Source organism: Mustela nivalis, assembly GCF_964662115.1.
Source record: "Mustela nivalis genome assembly, chromosome: 3".
Taxonomy (NCBI): Eukaryota; Metazoa; Chordata; class Mammalia; order Carnivora; family Mustelidae; genus Mustela; species Mustela nivalis.
The window spans coordinates 132,923,960-132,945,353 of record NC_139022.1 but is presented as its reverse complement, the minus strand read 5'-3'; the positions used below and the strand labels follow the sequence as shown (position 1 = coordinate 132,945,353).

General features: G+C 39.0%; 1 long non-coding RNA gene across 1 annotated transcript in view; it reads left to right on the top strand.

Moving 5' to 3' along the window:
- Positions 1–21,394, top strand: part of LOC309861784 — a 64,993-nt gene that overhangs the window by 18,958 nt on the left and 24,641 nt on the right. The window contains exon 3 of the long non-coding RNA XR_014310204.1: positions 10,398–10,487. This is a non-coding gene — a long non-coding RNA (uncharacterized lncRNA). The remainder of the gene's footprint in view (positions 1–10,397; positions 10,488–21,394) is intronic.

Genomic DNA, 21,394 nt, shown 5'->3' with positions numbered 1-21,394 from the left:
TGACTCCTTAATCTCTCTTTCTTCTGTCCTGTTGTTGGTGTATAGAAATGCAACTGACTTCTGTGCACTGATTTTATATCCTCACACTTTGCTGAATTCCTGTACAAGTTCTAGCAGGCTTGGAGTGGAGTCTTTTGGGTTTTCCACATACAGTATCATATCATCTGCAAAGAATGATAGTTTGACTTCTTCTTTGACAATTTAGTTGCCTTTAATTTCTTTTTGTTGTCTGATTGCTGAGGCTAGGACTTCTAGTACTATGTTGAATAGCAGTGGTGAGAATGGACATCCCTGCCATGTTCCTGACCTTAGCGGAAAAGCTCTCAGTTTTTCTCCATTGAGAATGATATTTGCTATGGGTTTTTCATAGATGGCTTTGATGATATTGAGGTATGTATCCTCTATCCCTACACTTTGAAGAGTTTTGATCAAGAAAGGATGCTGTACTTTGTCAAATGCTTTTTCAGCATCAATTGAGAGGATCATATGGTTCTTGTTCTTTCTTTTATTAGTGTATTGTATCACATTGATTGGTTTGCAGATGTTGAACCAAACTTGTATCCCTAGAATAAATCCCACTTGGTTGTGATGAATAATCCTTTTAATGTACTGTTGGATCCTATTGGCTAGTATTTGGTGAGAATTTTCGCATCTGTGTTCATCAAGGATATTGGTCTGTAATTCTCTTTTTTGATGGAATCTTTGTCTGGTTTTGGGATCCAGGTAATGCTGGCCTCATAAAATGAGTTTGGAAGTTTTCCTTCCATTTCTACTTTTTGGAGCAGTTTCAGGAGACTAGGAATTAGTTCTTCTTTAAGTGTTTGGTAGAATTCCCCTGGGAAGCTGTCTGGCCCTGGACTCTTGTTTGTTGGGAGATTTTTGATGACTGCTTCAATCTCCTTACTGGTTATGGGTCTGTTCAGGTTTTCTATTTCTTCCTGGTTCAGTTGCAGTAGTTCTCTAGGAATGCATCCATTTCTTCCAGATTGTCAAATTTGCTGGCGTATAGTTGCTCATAATATGTTCTTATAATTGTTTGTATTTCTTTGGTGTTGATTGTGATCTCTCCTCTTTCATTCATGATTTTATTTATTGGGGTCCTTTCTCTTTTCTTTTTGATAAGTCTGCCGAGGGGTTTATCAATCTTATTAATTCTTTCAAAGAATCAGCTCCTTATTTCGTTGATTTGTTCTACTGTTTTTTTGGTTTCTATTTCATTGATTTATGCTCTGATCTTTATAATTTCTCTTCTCCTGCTGGGTTTAGGTTTTCTTTGTTGTTCTTTCTCCAGGTCGTTTAGGTATAGGGTTAGGTTGTGTATTTAAGACCTTTCTTGTTTCTTGAGAAAGGCTTGTATCACTATATATTTTCCTCTCAGGACTGTCTTTGCTGTGTCCCAAAGATTTTGAAGTGTTGTGTTTTTATTTTCATTTGTTTACATGAATTTTTTCAATTCTTCTTTAATTTTCTGGTTGGCTCTTTCATTCTTTAGTAGGATGCTCTTTAGCCTCCATGTATTTGGGTTCTTCCCAAATTTCCTCTTGTGATTGAGTTCTAGCTTCAGAACGTTGTGGTCTAAAAATATGTAAGGAATGATCACAATCTCTTGGTACCATTTGAGACCTGCTTTGTGACTCAGGATGTGATCTATTCTGGAGAATGTTCCAGGTGCACTCAAGAATATGTATTCTGTTGCTTTGGGATGGAATGTTCTGAACATATCTGTGGTGTCCATCTGGTCCAGTATGTCATTTAAGGCCTTTATTTCTTTGTTGATCTTTTGCTTGGATGATCTGTCCATTTCAGTGAAGGGGGTGTTAAAGCCCCCTACTATTATTGTATTATTGTTCGATGTGTTTCTTTGATTTTGTTATTAATTGGCTTATATATTTGGCTTCTCCCACATTACGGGCATAGATATTTAAAATGTTAGATCTTCTTGTTGGGTAGACCCTTTGAGTATGATATAGTGTCCTTCCTCATCTCTTATTATAGTCTTTGGCTTAAAATATAATTGATCTGACATAAGGATTGCCACACCCACCTTTCTTGTGATGTCCATTAGCATGGTAAATTGTTTTTCAAACCCCTCACTGGAGGTGTCTTTGGGTCTAAAATGAGTTTCCTGTAGATAGCATATTGATGGGTTTTGGTTTTTTTTTAATCCATTCTGATACCCTATGTCTTTTGATTGGGACATTGAGCCCATTTACATTCCAGGTAGCTATTGAGAGATATGAATTTAGTGCCATTGTATTGCCTGTGAGGTGACTGTTACTGTGTATTGTCTCTGTTCCTTTCTGGTCTACTACTTTTATGCTCTCTCTTTGCTTAGAGGACACCTTTCAATATTTCCTGTAGAGCTGGTTTGGTGTTTACAAATTCTTTTAGATTTTTTTGTTTATTTGTTTGTTTTTTGTCCTGGAAGCTTTTTATCTCTCCTTCTATTTTCAATGATAGTCTAGCTGGATATAGTATTCTTGGCTGCATGTTTTTCTCATTTAGTGCTCTGAATATATCATGCCAGTTCTTTCTGACCTGCCAGGTCTCTGTGGATAAGTCTGCTGCCAATCTAATATTTTTACCATTGTATGTTATAGACTTCTTGTCCCGGGCTGCTTTCAGGATTTTCTCTTTGTCACTGAGACTTGTAAGTTTTACTATTAGATGACAGGGTGTAGACCTAGTCTTATCAATTTTGAGGGGAATTCTCTGCACTTCCTGGATTTTGATGCTTATTCCCTTTGCCATATTAGGGAAGTTCTCTACAATAATTCTCTTTAATATACCTCCTGCTCCCCTCTCTCTTTCTTCTTCTTCTGGAATCCCAATTATTCTAATGTTGTTTCATCTTATGGTATCACTTATATCTTGAATTCTTCCCTCATGGCCCAGTAGTTGTTGTCTCTCTTTTGCTCAGCTTCTTTATTCTCTGTCATTTGGTCTTCTATATCACTAAATCTCTCTTCTGCCTCATTTATTCTAGCAGTAAGGGCCTCCATTTTTTATTGCATCTCATTAATAGCTTTTTTTATTTCAACTTGGTTAGATTTTACTTCTTTTATTTATCCAGAAAGGGCTTTTATTTCTTTAGACAGGGTTTCTTTAATATCTTCCATGCTTTTTTTGAGCCCAGCTAGCACCTTGAGAATCATCATTCTGAACTCTAGGTCTGACATATTACCAATGTCCATATTGATTAGGTCCCTAGCCTTCGATACTGCCCCTTATTATTTTTTTTTGTGTGTGTGGTGAGTTTTACCACCTTATCATTTTATCCAGATAAGAATATATGAAGGAGAGGATGAAATACTAAAAGTTTGGAAAAGTCCCCAGAAAAATATGAGTTAACCAAATCAGAAGAGACCCCAAATTGTGGAGGGGGGGAATAAAAGGGGGAAAAAGAAGTTCAAAAAAAATTTTTTAATTAAAAAAAAAAAGAAAGAAAGAAAATATAGATATTAGCCTGGTGAACAGAACAGAGCCACCCACTTAATTTTGGGAGTACTTTGGTCTCTAGAAGAAAATACCTCCCAAAATTTTAAAGAAAGAAACACGCACATATGCACGTGCACATGCACACACACACAAAAATAAGTGTAACACAATGAAGGGATGGAATATGACTGTAAAGATGAAAATTTTAAAAAAATTCTAAAAAAGGAGTTGATAAGTTGGTTGGGAAAAGAAAAAAAAAGAAAGTGGAGAGAATTTGTTCAGGCTAGTGAATAAGCCCTGTGATAGATTTAGGGTATATTTTGATCTATTAGAAGAAGTTGTATCCCAACATTTTTTAGAAGAAAAGATCCTATGTGTACACAAAAAGTAAAGTTAGATACAATGAGGGATAAAATATGACTATAATAATGAAGGTTCAAAAAAATTTTTATGAAAGGTATTGTTAAGATAAACTAGTTTAAAAACGTTAAAGGAGGAAAGAGTAAAAGTTAAAAACAAATTAGAATAAGAAAAAAATAAAAATAAAAAAATTAATTAACTTTGCCAACCCAAAGAATCATGGAGAGAAAGACATGAATTCCATGCTTTGCTTTCTCTGGAATCTCTGGAATTCTGCTGTTCTCCGTGATAAGTGAGTTTGGTCTGGGTGGTATTTCTTGCTGATCTTCTGGGGGAGGGGCCTGTTGCAGTGATTTTCAAGTGTCTTTGCCAGAGACGAAATTACACTGCCCTTGCCAGGGCCCAAGCTAAGTAATCTGCTCAGGTTCACTCTTGGGAGCTTTTGTTCACTGGATGCTTTCTGTAGAGCTCTGGAGGATGGGAATGAAAATGGAAGCCTCCCAATTTCTGGCCCAGAGGAGCAGAGAGCTCAGGGTCCCACTCCTCAGTGTGCCCTTGAAGAAAAGCGCTCAATCACTCCCATCTCCCTGGCCTCCAGCTATACCCCGAGCTCACCCAGTCTGCAACCCAGCGTCTCTGTCTCTGGCACACAGCCTCACCTGAAGTCCCCATCCCCAGCAGATCACTGCTGCTTTTCCAGGGAGCTGTCCCTGGAGCTGCCACTTGCGGAGTCCCTGCTTAAAGAGCAGTGGTTTGACTATGCCACAGATCATGTTTAAGGTAACCCCAAGCTGAGAGCTCACTCCTCGGCTCCATCTCTGTAGCTGGCATCCCTGCTCTAATACCTGTAAGCTCTGCAATACTCAGACACCCCTGATCCTTTGGTGACCCTGCAGGACCCAAGACCATGCTGTCCCTGTGAGGGCTCCAGCCCCACTTACCCTTGGAGCAATGTCCCTCAGTGCAGCAGACTTTTAAAAGGTCGAATTTTGTGCTCTTTTGCTCCGCCACTTGCTGGGAGCCAGCCCATCCCCCTGCAGTCTATCTTCCCGTCGCTTCAGATTCACTTCTACGCAGGTCCAACCTTTGAGAAAGTGGTCGATTTTCTGTTTCTAGAATGGCTGCTCTTCTTCTCTTAAATCTCCTGTTGGATTCATAGGTGTTTGGAATGGTTTGATAAGCTATTTAGCTGATCTCCTACTACCTGATGTCATCTCAGCCTGCTACTCCTCCGCCATCTTGACTCCTCCCCCTCCAATAGAGTTTTGATGAATTGCCCATGACACCTTTTCTACTTGACTAAGAATAATTGATGGCCAAGAAAAATCATGAGGAAAAACAGCTAATTAGATGGGAGAGTTTTCACAGTGTATCACATAAGTGAAAAAAATGGAGTTATAAAGTCATATGTTCAATTATATTGTACTTATGCAAAATGTGAGTTTTGTGTGTATCTGAATTATAAAAAGATTGTTAAAATGTCTTTGGGAAGGGCCTCTGGGTGGCTCAGTCAATTACACATCCGACTCTCGGATGATCTCAGGGTCGTGGATCGAGGCCCACATTGAGCTCCACACTTGGTGCAGAGTCGATTCAAATTCTTTCTCCCGGGGCTCCTGGGTGGCTCAGTGGGTTAAAACCTCTGACTTTGGCTCAGGTCATGATCCCAGAGTCCTGGAATCGAGCCCCGCATCAGGCTCTCTTCTCGGCAGGGAGCCTGCTTCCTCCTCTCTCTAAGCCTGCCTCTCTGCCTACTTGTGATCTCTGTCTGTCAAATAAATAAATAAACAAAATCTTAAAAAAAAAAAATTCTTTCTCCTTTCCTTCCCCATCTGCCCCTTCTCTTTCTCTTTCTGTCTGTCTAAAATAAATAAATAAATAAATAAATAAATAATCTTTTAAAGAATGTCTTTGGGAGAGAGGGGATTACAGGTGTTTAACAATGTTTTTGTGTGTTTTAAAATTTTTCTATAGCAAATTATCCCCCACTTTTCTACAAAGAGAATATGTTACTTTTACACACACACAAAGCCATACACACATATTTTTTAAATCAAAGAACAGTCTCTGCTTGAGGGAATTTACAGTACAGTAGGAGATATGTTATAGACAAATAAGGGTGTTATAAAGTTAGACGTTGTATATTCATGACCATTTGGGGACCCAACTTGAACTGTCTTAACACAAAAGGCTCACAGACTGTGACTGGCCTTGCTTGGATTGTATGCCATCCTTGAACCAATTGCAATATCCAGAACATGGGGTCCCAGGTCTGGATCATGAGACCACCTGATAAGCCCTGCCTACCATCAGCACCTTATTGAATGTGGTGGTCGTGGGGTTGAGGGGACTTCCTAATGAAAAAAGGGTGCCTTAACCAGAATATATAAGGAGATGTGACAGTGAAAGACCAAACAAGAAGCAAAGGCACAGAGGAAGTGACACTTAACCTGAGTGTTCAAAGGTGAGGAGGTATTTCCAGGCAGCTGGGATCAGAAGGGCATTTGAGAAGGATGAAGGTGAACAGTATGAATAGTGGTAAAGAGAGAGAGAGAGAGAGAGAGAGAAACAAGATCCTCTTGGCCAAGATGTTGAGCCTTCATCCTGAGGGTAATACGGAGTCTCAAAAGGATTAAAGGCTAAGACACATGTGTTTGATAACCTTTGTTTTACCCTGCAAGGTACAATGCCTGATGTATATTATTACAAGTAAGAATAGTAATATTTTCTGTCTCCTGCATGAGACTCCATGAACTCTCCAGTGACTGTGAGGAGGGTAGTTAGAGGAATCTTTGACAATACCCTTCACTAAACCAGTGTGTTTCTGTGTTTTTGACCATGATCCTCAGTAAGAAATACCTTTTATATCACAATTCAACTGAATTTCACTGAATTGTTTAAACAAACAAACAAACAAAAACTCTGCCCTGGACTACCTACTCCATAATGGCAGTGACTATGACTGTATGACTCTTTTGATTATCACTATACCTTCTATGTCTGGCACAATGTTTGTCCCATGGTGGGCCCATAATATTACTATTATTACCAAGTACGTTTTCACTGAATGAATGAATGGGTGGATTGATAAATGATTCAGAATGCCTTGCTAACTACAAAGAGTTATATAGATGCCAATAATTGGTCTTAGCAACAAACTCAGAGCTATGTTTATGAAACTGTATGGTAGACAAATCACCAGAGCAGACAGTGGGAGGGGATGCTGAGTGCAGGGCAGAGTTGGATTAATGCCAACAAGGGGTGGTGCCCCATGTACCAGATTGGAGTGATTCATATTACTTCCTGGGCCACAGTCCTTGTCTATAACCCTGCTTCTTCTTTTACAGACTGAGTCATTTTATGGTATATGGGGACCATGAGTCAGAGAATGGAGATGAGACAGTTTCTTTTGCTGGCCCAAAGATTCCATCTCAGAGACTGCAACAAATGCACAAATTAATATTTTTCTCTGAATACGGATCTGGGTTTAAAAAGCCATTGTTGTACATATCTTGAAAGTGCATTTGGCTCAAGAGGGTCGCCAGGGGCCACTTAAGCCTGTCATTTCCTCCCTGCCTCTTGAAGGTTATTGATCAGTATCAGTAGCAAAGCCCTTCCCATGCATTCTCTGTAATCAAGTTCTTTACACAGAAAGCGAACTCAAGGAAATGACTTGAAAAGAAGCAGTTTGCCCAAAGATTAGCAGTGCTAACTGGGGCTGAGCAATGACTTCCTCCCAGTGTCAATATTCCGTCAGGTTTGAGGATTAAGATCCCATTTGAAGAAGGGCTTATCAGAAGAAATAATGATTTTCTGTCTTTTAAAGAGCTAGAAACCTTTATGATAGACAAAGTCATCATTAAAGATCCTTAGTTCAGGACTGCACTAACAACTTAATAAGTTACAGATGACTGGGAAGGGGTTGAGGGGAGAATTTCCAATACCAATCACAGGGAGCCTTTTTCATCCAACAAGCAAGTCAAGAGCTGAAACCATGTTCTTAAAGAGGCCTTGAGCTTCAAGATTAAGGGACTTTGGGAACCAGCAGATCTTTGTAGGGTTTGTCTTTCCCCTGTCTGTGTCTTCTAAGTAATCACTTTGGTCAAGTTAAAGAACACACCTTCCCTGAGACTCAAATTCCTCAGCTATAAAATTTCAAAAGTTTTTGAGGATTAGGAAAAAAACAAGTATAGAAAAGCATCTAGTACTGTAGTTAGCATGTAATTGTTAAACATAGTTCTCATGGTGGTGATGACGGTAATGGTGATGGTGGTGATGATGGTAATTCTTCTTATTATTATTATCATTTTATTTTAAAGTAATGTTAAGAAATAGAATATCAAGTTAATATTCAGAATTCAGTTGGGAAGGTGAGTTGGATTTCCAAATAAACATAGTGCCAAGCAGTATTTGAAAATAGCCATTTCTATCTTCCTGTCTTTACACAAGCTGTTTCATCTACTGGAAAAGACTTCTCACACCAGGTTCTATTCAAACAGAGCCAGACTTCATTTCACATGCTTTTATATAGAATAAAAGAGAGGGCTGTTTTTGGTCACTCAAGTCAAGCAAGCTGTTCTCCAAGCTCTCCTGTTTCTCTTACCCTTCACTTGTGTAATTGTCCCCCTATAGCCTTTCAGTTAACACTGCCTCTACTTGAACTAACTTGAGTGAGTTTCTGTTTTTGCATCCAAAGAGCTTTGATTAGGATACCACCAATGAGTGTGGTTTTAAACATTTTAGGGTGAGGGTGTTGGGAACAGGAAGACTGAAGCAAGCCAAATAGAAGGTGGGATGTGGAAGTCATGGGTTGATCATCAAAGGTCTTTAGAACTCATGAGATCTCTGTGGAGGGAAAGAGAGATGATAGAAAAAACTAGAAACATGACTGACTTGAAGAAGAGCTTAGATAAATTTTTGTCCCACTAAATGAAATCACAGTATCTAGTGTGTATAGCCAGCACAATCTAGGCACTGGGGAGAATACAAAGAAGAATAAACACAACCTCTGCCCTTCAGGAAGCCACAGTTCTACCTACAATTTCTACTGAGTACAGATGAAGTGTAAAGATGACTCACCAGCAGTTTTCTTAGGAGTCTTAAAGACTGATATGGAGGAAAAGTGGGCTTTATAAATGGAAAATAGCTTTGTAAATATAATGGATGTTAGTATTCAGACCAGGAATAATAACAGTTCAGTTATGATCTACTGTACCAAACACAATTACAAATCTTTTATATATATCATTTGAAGGAAAATAAAGTGCCCTGATTTATCCCATTTTACAGATAAAGAAATGGAGCCTCAGAAAGATTAAGTCTTTGTCCAAGGTCATAGCCAGAGAGTAGCAGGACTCGAAGTCAACTCACATTTATGAAACAACTGGATATCTGTATGAAAAAAAAAAAGGAATTTTGGCTTTTACCTCACATTATATACAAATATTGCTTCAAAATAAATCATAGAGCTAAAAGCAAAAGCTAAAACTACAAACTTCTAGAAGAAATCATAGGAGAAAATATTCACAACCTTGAGGTAAGCAAAGATTTCATGGACAAGACACAAAAGTTTAATAAAAGGAAAAACTAATTAGACTTCCCCAAATAAAACACCACTGCACTTTGAGAGACACAACTAAGAAACTGAAGTGGCAAGCCACAATACGGGGAGAAAATATTTGCAACGCAAATATCAGATAAAAGACTTTTAACCAGAATATAAAAAGAACTCTGGAAAGTCAATAAAGAGAGGTAGTTCAATTAAAGAAAAATGGACAGAAGATTTTAACAAACCCTTCAAAAAAAGTGACGTATGAATAGCCAGTAAGCACATGAAGAGATATTCAACATGATTAGTTAGAAGGGAAATGAAAATTAAAAGCATTATGAGATGCTATTTGATACCACTGAGAGTGACTAAACTTGAAGGGATAGCCAAAACCAAATATTGGTGAGGGTGCGAAGCAACTGGAACTTTCAGTTACTCCACTTTGGAAAACTATTTGGCAGGTTTTTACTAAGTTAAACACACACTTATTTTATGACCCAGCAATTCCACTCCAAGATATTTGCCCAAGAGAAATGAATGCATATATCCACAAAAAGATTTTTACATGAATATATATAACAACTTCATTCATGATAATCAAAAGAAGCAAACTCAAATGGCTAGACAGATTGTGATATATCCATGCAATAGTATATTATCCACAATGCAAAAGAACTGTTGATACATGCAATAACACTGATGAATCTCAAAAATTTTAGTCTAGTGAAGGAAGTCATGACCAAGATAGTATATACTTTATGATCCAATTTATGTGAAATTTTGGAAATGGCAAAACTAAGTTGCAGTGATAGAAAGTAGATCAGTGGTGGCCTAGAGTGGAGGCTGGGGGGAGAGAATTGGCTGGAAGGAGCAGATAAGAATTTTTTTGAGGTGATGGGGTGGTGGTGGTTGTATGGGTGCCCACATTCATTAGAGTTTATCTAGTGTATGTGCCCTTAAAATGAGTACCTATTATTATATGTAAATTATATCTCCAAAAATAGTTTTTTCAAAAGGAAAGAACCTTGAAACATGGAAAATTGTTCCACAGGTGCTGTGGCAGGGAGAGGGCCTCACCCAGCAGACATGTTGTAGAAGATGTTGAAGCAGACGACAGCTGGAAACCTTCAGAGAACATTTGGTTTGTAAAATCACTTTCTGCTTTGCCAAGACCTTTCGTTCTCTAAGAGGTGACAATCCCTTCTCAGGTTCTATCAGACACCAGGTGCTGGCCTTACAAGAACAGCACTGTCCAGAGGACAACAAAAGGGAGAAAGGGGCCCAGGGTTCTTACTCAGCTCCCTGGAATCCAAGAAGATAACCTGATTTATTCTGAATTCTCTGTGAAAATCCTCATGCCTCTCTCCTCCTCTTACCTCACATCCCCTCTCACTTCCTTAGAAGCCCCTCTCTGGCTCTCACTCACAAGATCCCTGAAGCAGCACAGAGACTGTACATAGCCACCAACTCCCAAGCCCTTTGCTTTCTCCAGAGAAACCACAGGAAACACTGCATGGAATAAATCTCTCCAGTCACAATTATTCAGACATTCTTATAAGTACTGTTCTTTTAAAAAGCTGGAAAGTTGGGTTGAGGAGTTTGGGGTTATTATTAGCACCAAACACTATAAAAAGGAAATGCCACTGATAAACTTGGGTAGCTATATTTTTATATGGGATAATTCAAGTTAACTTCTTTGAGTTTCCAGTCATAAGAAATCCTTAATAAAAATACTACCTCAGGTCATACCCTCAAACCCAGCTTAAACATTGCTGAAATCCACAGGGGCTATTCCAGTCAGGGCTGACTAGGAGAACTAAGATTGTGTTTTTAGCCTATTTTTATGGCTGTTCCCTTCTGAGTTGCTCAGGCCTGTCCTACCAAAGGAAAATAATCCATCAGTCCACATACAAATATTTACTTGTAGTGACTATGTGGAGACAGCATGGCAAAGGGGTTGGTGTGCAGGTCAGACTTAACCAAGCTTGGTTCCATGAAGCATCAGGCAAGTTACTCAACCCTTTTGAACTTTCCCTACAAGATGGGTTGCTGTCAACCCTTTGAGTTAATGCCTGACACCTGACACTTGGTAAATTTTCAGTAAATGTTAATTCATTATTATGTGTTCAGTCATGTCTCTTACCCTAGGAACTGCAAAGATGTGATTTTACCTTTGGAAATTCTACACTCTCTCTTGACACACAAAGCATACCAACAGGAGAATAAAAGAACAACAGAAATAATGAGATCTTGTGTGGGTAAAGTTGTTAAAAAACGTACTTCAGAGACCCTGCTAGCCTCCCACTTCCATCTCTATTGGAGAGCAATTTGTTAATGTGCGTCAAGAGCCTTTAAAATATGTTTTCCCTAAAGAAAACAAGCCTGTGAGCAAAAATGTATAGTGGATATTAGAGTAGCAAAAAACTGGTAATAGTCTAAGTGTCTAACAACGAAATTTCCATGAATATTTAGACATTACAATTGAACATTTACTTCCATCTTATTTTATGGGAACCAAGACATAATTTGGGGTTTATTGAAGAAGAAAATAGTCATGGCCTTTGTGTCTCCATCATATTTGCCTGCACCACCTCCCATCCCCAGAACAAGGAATAAATGTGCAGCTGTTGTTTCAACTTCTTCAATCTGAAAGAATTTGAAAACCACAGCTGTTAGAGGCATAAACCTGACTCTAGATCTGTTCTTGGTCCATGTCTCATGTTTCATGGAATTCTCTAAAAGCCACACCTCTGGGAGTCGAGTCAAGGAAGGCCACTTCTGTCCATCACTACACTCCCAGGATCAGAAGTGCTAAGTGCTCATTCCCAAGGGGACTTTCCTGTATGAAGTAGCGCCTGTTCCTGTCCAGAGTCAGTGGAACCAAGCTCCTGAGAGGGGTGTTGATGTTCCTAAGGTCATATGATGAGTTCAACTACCACCCAGCTTTTCCCCTTTGCAAGCAGACATGGATAATTGGGCAAACATCAGCATCTGGCTGCCAGCAGATTGGCTATTTGGAGGAGGGGCAGGCTGGAGGGTTTTACTGCATCTCAACTTAACCACACTAATCTACCCTAGCTTTCACAGAGAACAGCAGGCTATATTCAGGGATCTCGGCAACAGCTGTGCCTTCCAAACCAAGATGCTGTTCAGAAAGATGATCCAAATGCAGGCTATGTGTTTCAGCAGGAGGTGGTGGGACTTTCCTGCTCAAATGGCCCTTTGTGTGCTTCAGGAAGATAGGGCATTAACCTCACACGTGGCTAACCCAAGATGGATGACTTGGCATTCTCAATTTACATTTGGCTGGTGGTCAGAACTGAACTGTCAAAATGCTTGGGTATCTGAGCACACAGTGCCTGACTTGTTCAGACTTGTTTCTGATGAAGTGAGTGGATCCTGGGGCTTTTGCTCTAGCCAGATTTGATAAGCTAAACAAGGCTGAACTGTTACAAAGGCTGGCTCTAGTGTTCCTTCCCCTCAGGGCAGCAGAAATCAGTATTCTGAATCGGTGGCCTCTATTATCAACTTCATTTATCTTCAGCATCTTTATCTATTTCTGGGTCTTCCCTGACATTTACCCACTTGTTGCAAGTGTGGTTCTGCCCAAGACTGGGGTATCGGGAGCACAGGGCCTGTGCTCACGTTGCTTCTACTTAGCTCTGTAAAGTCACCTGCTGGGTCTTCTTAACTTTGTAGTCAGACACTTTGCAAGTACAAAGTGCTTCTGGATTCATCAGTGCTCTGAATTGCATTCTCAGGGCAAGGGGAGTCAGAAGCTGGCCTGCTGTACCCCTACTTGTCATGGGCCTGCACCATTATATGACAAAGTTCAACACTTCCAGTATGGAGCTAGGAGGGTTTTCTCTGCCTCCCTTCTCGTTCAAACTAGAATAGAGATAGAGCTACTAAAGATTCCAGAATTATTCAAACATCTTGATTCCCAACAAAAGTTGTGAAGGAAACTCAGGCCAGCCTCGTACACTGACTCCTTGAGTACGACAAGGGTATCACATGGGAGGAGCTAAGTACAAGTCTCACAAGAAGTTGTAAACCCAGAATCAAGGCATTATAGTCCTAACAAAGGATCCAAGGAAATGATCCCAGACAGTCTCCTCTGGCCTGGCAGCCCTTTACTCCGCATGGGTGCTGAGACCAATGTGTGGGCAGCTCCCCCATGAAGAAGGGGTGCCTAGGGTGAGGGTAGAGGGTGGCTGCATCTGCCATGATGGACCCCAGATTGATAGGCAGGCTTTGCACTAGTCACTGGTTTAGGCCACGGTAAAGCAAAGTAAGAGCAACCTCACTAGAGTGAGATGTACTCCCACTTAGCCTTGAACCCAGCCAGCCTTTATGCCGTGGCCTAGTTTGGAGTTATCAAGAGAACCTCTTAGAAAGTTTAACTCCTTGGAACCTTCTCAAAGGTCATATATTTTGAGCGCTGGCTCTGCGTTTATTTATAGGAATCTAGTCTAAAGAAAGGAATTTGTTTTGGCCAAAAGGCTGTGGTATCAGTGCTGGTAATCACGATACATGTAAAGAACAATTTAAATTCCAATAGTAAGTGATTGGTTAAAGAAATTATAGTCTATCTATATGAGTCAACCATTAAAAGTTGTGTTCTAGACTAGTACCTCCTGGTGTAAATACAACCCACCACCTAAGAAATATTCTGATCAAAACTCTGGATCTAACTACTAATTGTTAGAAAATTTAGGGCACAAAGGAACATGTTAAATGACATCAAGAGGATACAATCAGCAAAATTCAGAATGTAAGCACTCTACAAAACAAACCTAGCTTCTTCTTTAACAAACAAAACAAAACAAAACAAAATGACATTAGGCATACATAAAGAAAAAGAGATTTAGGAAATATCTGAAACAAATGCAGTAAGTAGACCTTGCATAAATCCTGTTTGAAACATGTAATTGTTTTTTTTTTTTTTAAGTCATTTATGAGACAATTGGGGAAGTTGAACACTGGATATTTGATGGTACATATGAACGATTGCAATTAGTTAAAAGAACTCTAATCTTGGAGCACGTGGGTGGCACAGTTGGTTGAGCATCCAACTCTTGGTTTTGGCTCAGGTTGTGAACTCAGGGTTCTGAGATTGAGACCCATATCAGGTTCTGAGCTCAGAACTTGGATTCTCTCTCTCTAGGTCCCTCCCACTTGTGATCTTTTTCTCAAATAAATAAATCTTTTTCTTTTTTTTTAAAGAGTCCTATCTATGAAAAACTCACAGTGAATATTATTATCAATGGGAAAAGCTGACAGCCTTCCCTTTGAAATCAGGACCAGGACAAGGATGTCCACTCTCGCCACTGTCGTTCAACATATTCCTAGACGTCCTAGCAACAGCAATCAGACAACAAAAAGAAATAAAAAGTATTCAAACTGGCAAAGAAGAAGTCAAAAAAGGAGTCCTAATCTTTTAGAGATATATACTGAATATTTATGGATGAAATAATATTTACAATTTGCTTTTTAAAAATTTTCTTCAGTGTTCCAAAATTCATTGTTTATGCATCACACCCAGTGCTTCATGCAATACATGCCCTTCATAATACCCACCACCAAATCCATTGAGTAAAGTGTGTAGGGGGTATATACTTGGTAGTTGCTGTGTGCATATATGCGTGAAAGAATCTGCTGAAATACGTGAACCAAAATGATTAATGAACTATGATTAATTATGAAGCCTGGACTACAGTAATTTTTAATTTTTATGGCATTTACTACTCTGAGTTTTTTCCAGTAATCATTGTTACTCTTATAAGCAGAAAATAACAATAAATCTATTTATAATTAGGAAAAATACATGCATAACTATATTTTCACAGAAGAAGTTACAGAAAGAGTACTTATGGAAGAATTTGGGACTTTTCTGTGTTTTCCTAATTCACTCAAAGAGTACAATTTGTTTGTACAAAGAAGTTTAGAACAAGTACACCTCAGCTTTATATTAGGCATTTTAAGAAAATGTCTGAATATTTCTAATGTCTTATGATTCTACACCTGTACAAAGTTGAACTTCTTCCTGGCAGACCTGAGTTCTACTCTTCCAACAAGGAGGAACTGTTTGATGTGAGACAAGTCAATGGCTGTTCTCTGGGTCTCTGTTTCTTCACCTTGTGTTTTTCATGAAACTCAAATGGGAAAGCAAATTGTTCTGGTTGGCTTTATACAAGTGTCAGTAGGTGGTAGTGGCTACTACTCTCCCAACAATTATACCATCACATCTTAAGGAGGAAAAAAAACCAACACTGGGGCAGGTAAACATGTGAGTAAGACAAATTTATTTCCCTCCCAATCATGTTCTCAGGGTTGGCCTTGTTCTAGCAACCTGGAGGTGTCCCAGAGACATTATAAAACAGAATGGCGAGGGGGATGCTGTGTGCCATCGCTGAAAGGGAAGAGGGAAACACCAGGATACAACTACTGCTCATAATATGCCTCCAGCGTTGTGCACAATCATTAATCCTCCAAAAAATCCTGTGAGATATGTATAATTATAATTCTTATTGTCCAGAAAATGGGTTCAGAGAGCTGAAGTTACTTGCCCTATGTCACACAGTTACTTGCCCTATGTCACACAGTTCCAGAATGATGGAGCAGGACTCTTTTCTAATTATGTCTGATCCCCAAACTTGCAGAAATTCTTAAACATTATTCTTTACAGTATCACTAGAGGTAAAAAATGCACATTGTAAGCAATATTCAGAGTTTCAAGAGTTGACTGGCTCCTTACACCACATGAAGGAGACTCTTTACATGTCCCTGTGATTGTCAAGACTAATATGCAAGAAATAAAAACCTACCACCATTGAGGAATAAATGCTTGAACTAGGTAACTGGCTCAAGAACCAGTATAGGCAGGTATGAAGAAAAGCTCTGTGGTGACTGGAACCAAAGACTCTGGATTCTCTCTCTGTCTTCCTTCCTCTGCTTCTGTGTTGGTGTCACCCACTCCTACCAGAGATGTGCCTTACCCCAGAGAGAGGAAACATGGCCATGTATGTCTCCAAAGTCACTTCTTAGAGAATCATTTTTGATGAGGGAAGGAAAGCTGTCCCTCCATATCCACTTAGAAAAATCCATGTGAAGGCTCTGACTGTCCTGTTGACTAGTGCAACCAGTCTGGGACCCAACACTGCATCCAATGCACTACTGTGATTGCCTGCAGCAGAGAGAACCACTTGGCTTCAGAGGTCTCCACAAGAACGGGTAGGGAGTGATAGTCCAGGAGGGAAAATGTGGAAGTCCACCACTGTGCTCTGGAAGGTGGTGACAAAATTAGGGATGAGTTGATGGCCCCTTTAATCTTGCAGCTTCCTTTCATGTTTTCTTTTACCCTAAGCTAAGTCAGGCTTCCACATCTGGTGGAAGAGAGTTCCATCAATTTGTGAATTCCAGCTGAGGCAGATTTTATTCCAGAATTGTTTGTCAGCAAGGGAAACATGGTAAAAGATGGTAAGTGTTGAGTTTGGAGGCAGAGAGACTTGAGTTCAACTGTCAACTCTTTTGCTAACTTGCTGGGCTGCCTTGGATAAGCTACTTCACTTCTTTAAGTCTCCAGATTTTTCACTAGTTAAAGATGATAACACCTATTTACAAGGTTCTCATGAGGATTCAGTGAGATAATCATATAAAATACCAGATACAGTGGCACATAGCAGGGGTTCAACAAAGTGTAGCTTTTATTTAATTAATTCCACAAATACTTAGTGAGTATGTACTACATTGCAAGACACAGTGTTGGGCATAAGGAATCATGAATCAAGAAAGAAAGACAAGGTTTCTATTGTCCTGGAGCTTCTCACAGCAGGGGTTGGTGAGGAGAAAATAAACAAGGAAATAAACAATATAGTTACAGATGGTGATAACTACTTTGGAAAAAAATGAAATTGTTTCCATACTTATAACTGATATAAAACCCTCCAGTTCAATCTCTCTTTCCACCCTTTTATCTATGTGTTGGGAGCCATTCTCAAGGAGTTCAGCATTTACAGTAAGCTTGAACTTGGAAAGGCATTAAACCATGGGCTCCTAAGGGACATGAAGAGGAAAGGAAAATGGATTGTTGATAGGAAAATCCTGACAGTCTTCTACAGGATGTCCAACTGCCATTTTGTCAACCTTTGCCTGGTAGGGTCCAGAATCACCTGGGGGAGCCTTTAAAAGATAGTTCTCAATTTCCATCCCCAAATGTTTAAATTATGGTGGTCTAGGATTTTTTTTAAGCTTTTTTTTTTTATGGGCAATCAGATGAGAAGCATTCTTGCCAGCCAGTTTATGAATTCTATTAGTCACCAAGGCTGAGAATACAGAGCTGTGTCTATTGCTCTGCTTACTACCATATGTTTGTTTCTAGTTTCTAGGATATTTGTGCCTATTGGGCCTCAAGGGGTTCAGAATCTAGCAGGAAATATGAACAAAGGTGTTGTGGGAATATAAAGCAGGAACAACGTAGTCTGTGAGGGTTGAAGAAAACTTTATGGAAGGGAAGAATCCTGGATAAGTTAGAATTTGGTTCGGCCTCACATGACAGAAAACACAAAATTATAGTGGGTTAAACTAGATAGAAATTTCTTTTTCTGTCACATAAAGGTCTTGAGGAAAGTAATCCTTTATGGTGGTATGGTGTTTTAGATTCCTTTCTTGTTTTTTCCTCATTCTCATCATGAGGCCTAAACAGTCCAAGATGATTGCTTAGATTCCAGCCCTCACTTCTGTATTCCCTCCAGCAAGGACAACAAAGCAGCAACGAAAGGCATTACCTCTCCATTTAAAGGTATATTCTGGAAGTTGCACATGAAAATTCCTTTGACATTTTATAGTCCAGAACTTAGGTACATTCAAGAAATGAAACATAGCTAAAAATATTAAGTTCTATTACCAAAATAGAAAAGGAAAGCATTGGGAGACAACTGGAAGATCTCTACGCTGAGATATTAAAAATTATTAGCCATTAGGGAGGGTAAGTCACAGAGTAGACTCAAGAAGAGCGTACTAGTGTGTCTCCATTAGCAGGATGGGACACCATGCCACACTTTTCTTTCCACATGCTCTGTTCATCATCCTTCATATTGGGACTCGAAGCCCCCCTAGAGCGAGCTTATCTACCCTGGCCATTCAGTGCTCAGTTCTAATATGACCTTTAAAATGATATCAAAACCCCCATGTCACTGGAATAATGGTTGCTTAAAGGTACCCCCACTCCTTTTGGTCTGTGAGAGAGCTCACTTTGAAATCACATCATTGAAATTACTAGGACAAATTACTGAAACCAATTTGGAAAAAACTACAATCCTAACTCTTTCATGTGGTTAATTATGGCACATCTGCCTGAAGCAGTGTTATGTAAGCATGAAAGGTAATCAATTATAAAGTCAAAGAGCATGAAAAATAGCTCATAATAAAATACTGAGGAAGTACACATAGTGTGTGCATATGTTGTGATTCTAATTATGTGAAAGAATGTGTATATGGACAAATATTAGAAAGAACATCATAAAACAAAAGCAATTGTTGGGTGGATGAAAGGTTTTTCTTTTCTAAAAGCCAGTGTGGTTACATTACCTTTATGGCAGATACAATTTGAAATAAGTCGCAAAAATTTTATATGCTCTCAAATGTAGGTGTGCTGAAGAATTACCTGAAGAGCTTATTAAAACTTCAGATTTCTGGATTCTAGCCAAAGAGAGTGTGATTCTATAGGTCTGGGGAATGACTGCATTCTTACCAAGCATCCCAGATCATGTTGTGGGAAGTGATGCACTAACCACATTTGAAAACCTGTACTGGTTAGTGTTTCAGAGAACGTCAAAAAGTAGTATAGAGTTGAGACATTATCTGTGCTAAAGGAGCCCAACTTTGTGTTGTTTATTGTCTAAGTGAGCTCCAAAGAGCTCAGCCCCCACAGACAGTGTCTCAGGGAACACAGACAAATGCTCAGAGTTTTGAAGAGATTCCCTTGAAAAAGAATACATGTAAGATGCTGTTCATTATTTTTAGAAATAAAAATTTTCTTGGTTTCAGAAAAGGAGCCAGAGATATAAGGGTCTAGCAAGCAGAACCCCCAACTTCCCTATGAGCATTCATCACTTGGTGGAAAGTTTACTAAGATTTGTGTATGTTAAAATTATCAGAAAGGAGACAGGAGATAGGTGACGTTGCTTCAAGTAGTTAGAATGCAGAATGTAGAGACAAAGGGTACATATCTGTCCAGTGGATGTGGAATTTTTCATCAAGAAGAAGAATTTGAATGTAAGTCCTTATACACTTGTTTTTAGAAAGCTGATTTTATTATGAAGCCTTTGGAATTCCTCTAAAATTCAAAAAGTTTAAATGATTCAGAAAGCTAAAAATATGATGTGCCTCAGCAATCTGTTCCAAAATGTAGGCCAGAAATTTTTCAGAATTACCCTGCCCACATCAAAATTATACTGCTTTAAAATAGTGCATGTAGTTCATAGAATCCCCAGAATTTCAACTTCTGTTCTAAACTACAACTTTCAAATGTAGCTTATAATTTGTTTGGCTCAGGAACAATCCTACTGACAGCTGGTTTGCACTGTGGAAAATATCCTTGTATGGGAATTTAGCACATTTGCCCACTTGAATTCTTGGACGTAATATCAACTTCCATTAGAGAAACAACTATAAGTTTCAGTTCTTATTTTTAAGATAATCAAATACTTGGGGCTCCTGGGTGGCTCAGTGGGTTAAAACCTCTGCCTTCGGCTCAGGTCATGATCCTAAGGTCCTGGGATTGAGTCCCGCATCGGGCTCTCTGTTCAGCAGGGAGCCTGCTTCCTCCTCTCTCTGCCTGCCTTTCTGCCTACTTGTGATCTCTGTCTGTCAAATAAATAAATAAAATCTTAAAAAAAAAAAAAGATAATCAAATACTTAGTGCAAAAACAAAACAAAAAAACAAAAACCAGTTTATTTAGCTACTAACGCAGGAAACCATATGTGAAGTTAACAATTGAAAACCAAAGCCACCAGCTATAATTGTATTAGCAACTTCCAAAGTGGATTCTATGAGATGTTAGCAGACATCGATAAAACAGAAAAGGGAATCTCAAGCCAGTAAGTTTGGGTAGCACTGAAATAAACTGTTAAACATGATTCTTCACCGCAAAACTTTTGACAACCTTTACAACGATAATGAACATTCACAATCTCCAAGGTGGGGAAATAGTATGTGTTTCCCAAACTTAAATATTGTCAGAATCTCTAAAACGCTTGGGTTCCAACTAACATACTTAAAGAAACACTCTCTTGCCTTTCTAAATTTGATAACTAAGCTCTTGAAAATTGGGATTATATTTATTTTTGTTTTATTTTCACGGAGAGCAGTTTTCTTAATTTGCAACTAGCCAGAGCAGTTTTGTCCAAAGCATAGAAAAGTTTGACATTTTAAACATACTGACATTTCAACACACTTTTAAAGGAGGCTAGTCTTATTACAAATATAACCTCTGATTTATAAGGACAAACAAGGCAATGAATCCTAATAGAATGTGCTCATGGCTCTAATCTTAAAGAATTTCACTCTGATGACTTGGAGAGGCAGATGAATTAATGTCAATGGGGCAGGGCTTTGTTTAGTCTGTAGATCTCTAGTCTGAGTCAACTGTGATTTAAAGAGCTAGAAGTGAGCAGATAGAGGCATTTGTAGCTAGGCAGGCTTATTTGCAATTGGGTGACTTTTCTACATAAAAGTTTTCCATATTTTTAAGCCCAAATTATACTGTGGATCTGTACAGAATCTAAGCTCCTGACTTCTGATCCCAGTACTGTTGCTCATCCTCAAACAGCCATTAAGGAGAAGGAAGGAAGGAATTGTTGGTGCCGGGCTAGTCTGAAGACAGTTAGGAAACACTAAACAATGCCCTATAACATTCAGCTGTCTTACAAAGGGATTCCTCCAACCAATTTGTTTATAAGAATAAGGTCTGTCATCAAAACCCAGTTTAGTCACTATGCTGTCATTAAAATGAGACGGGATTGGGGCACCTGGGTGTCTCAGTGAGT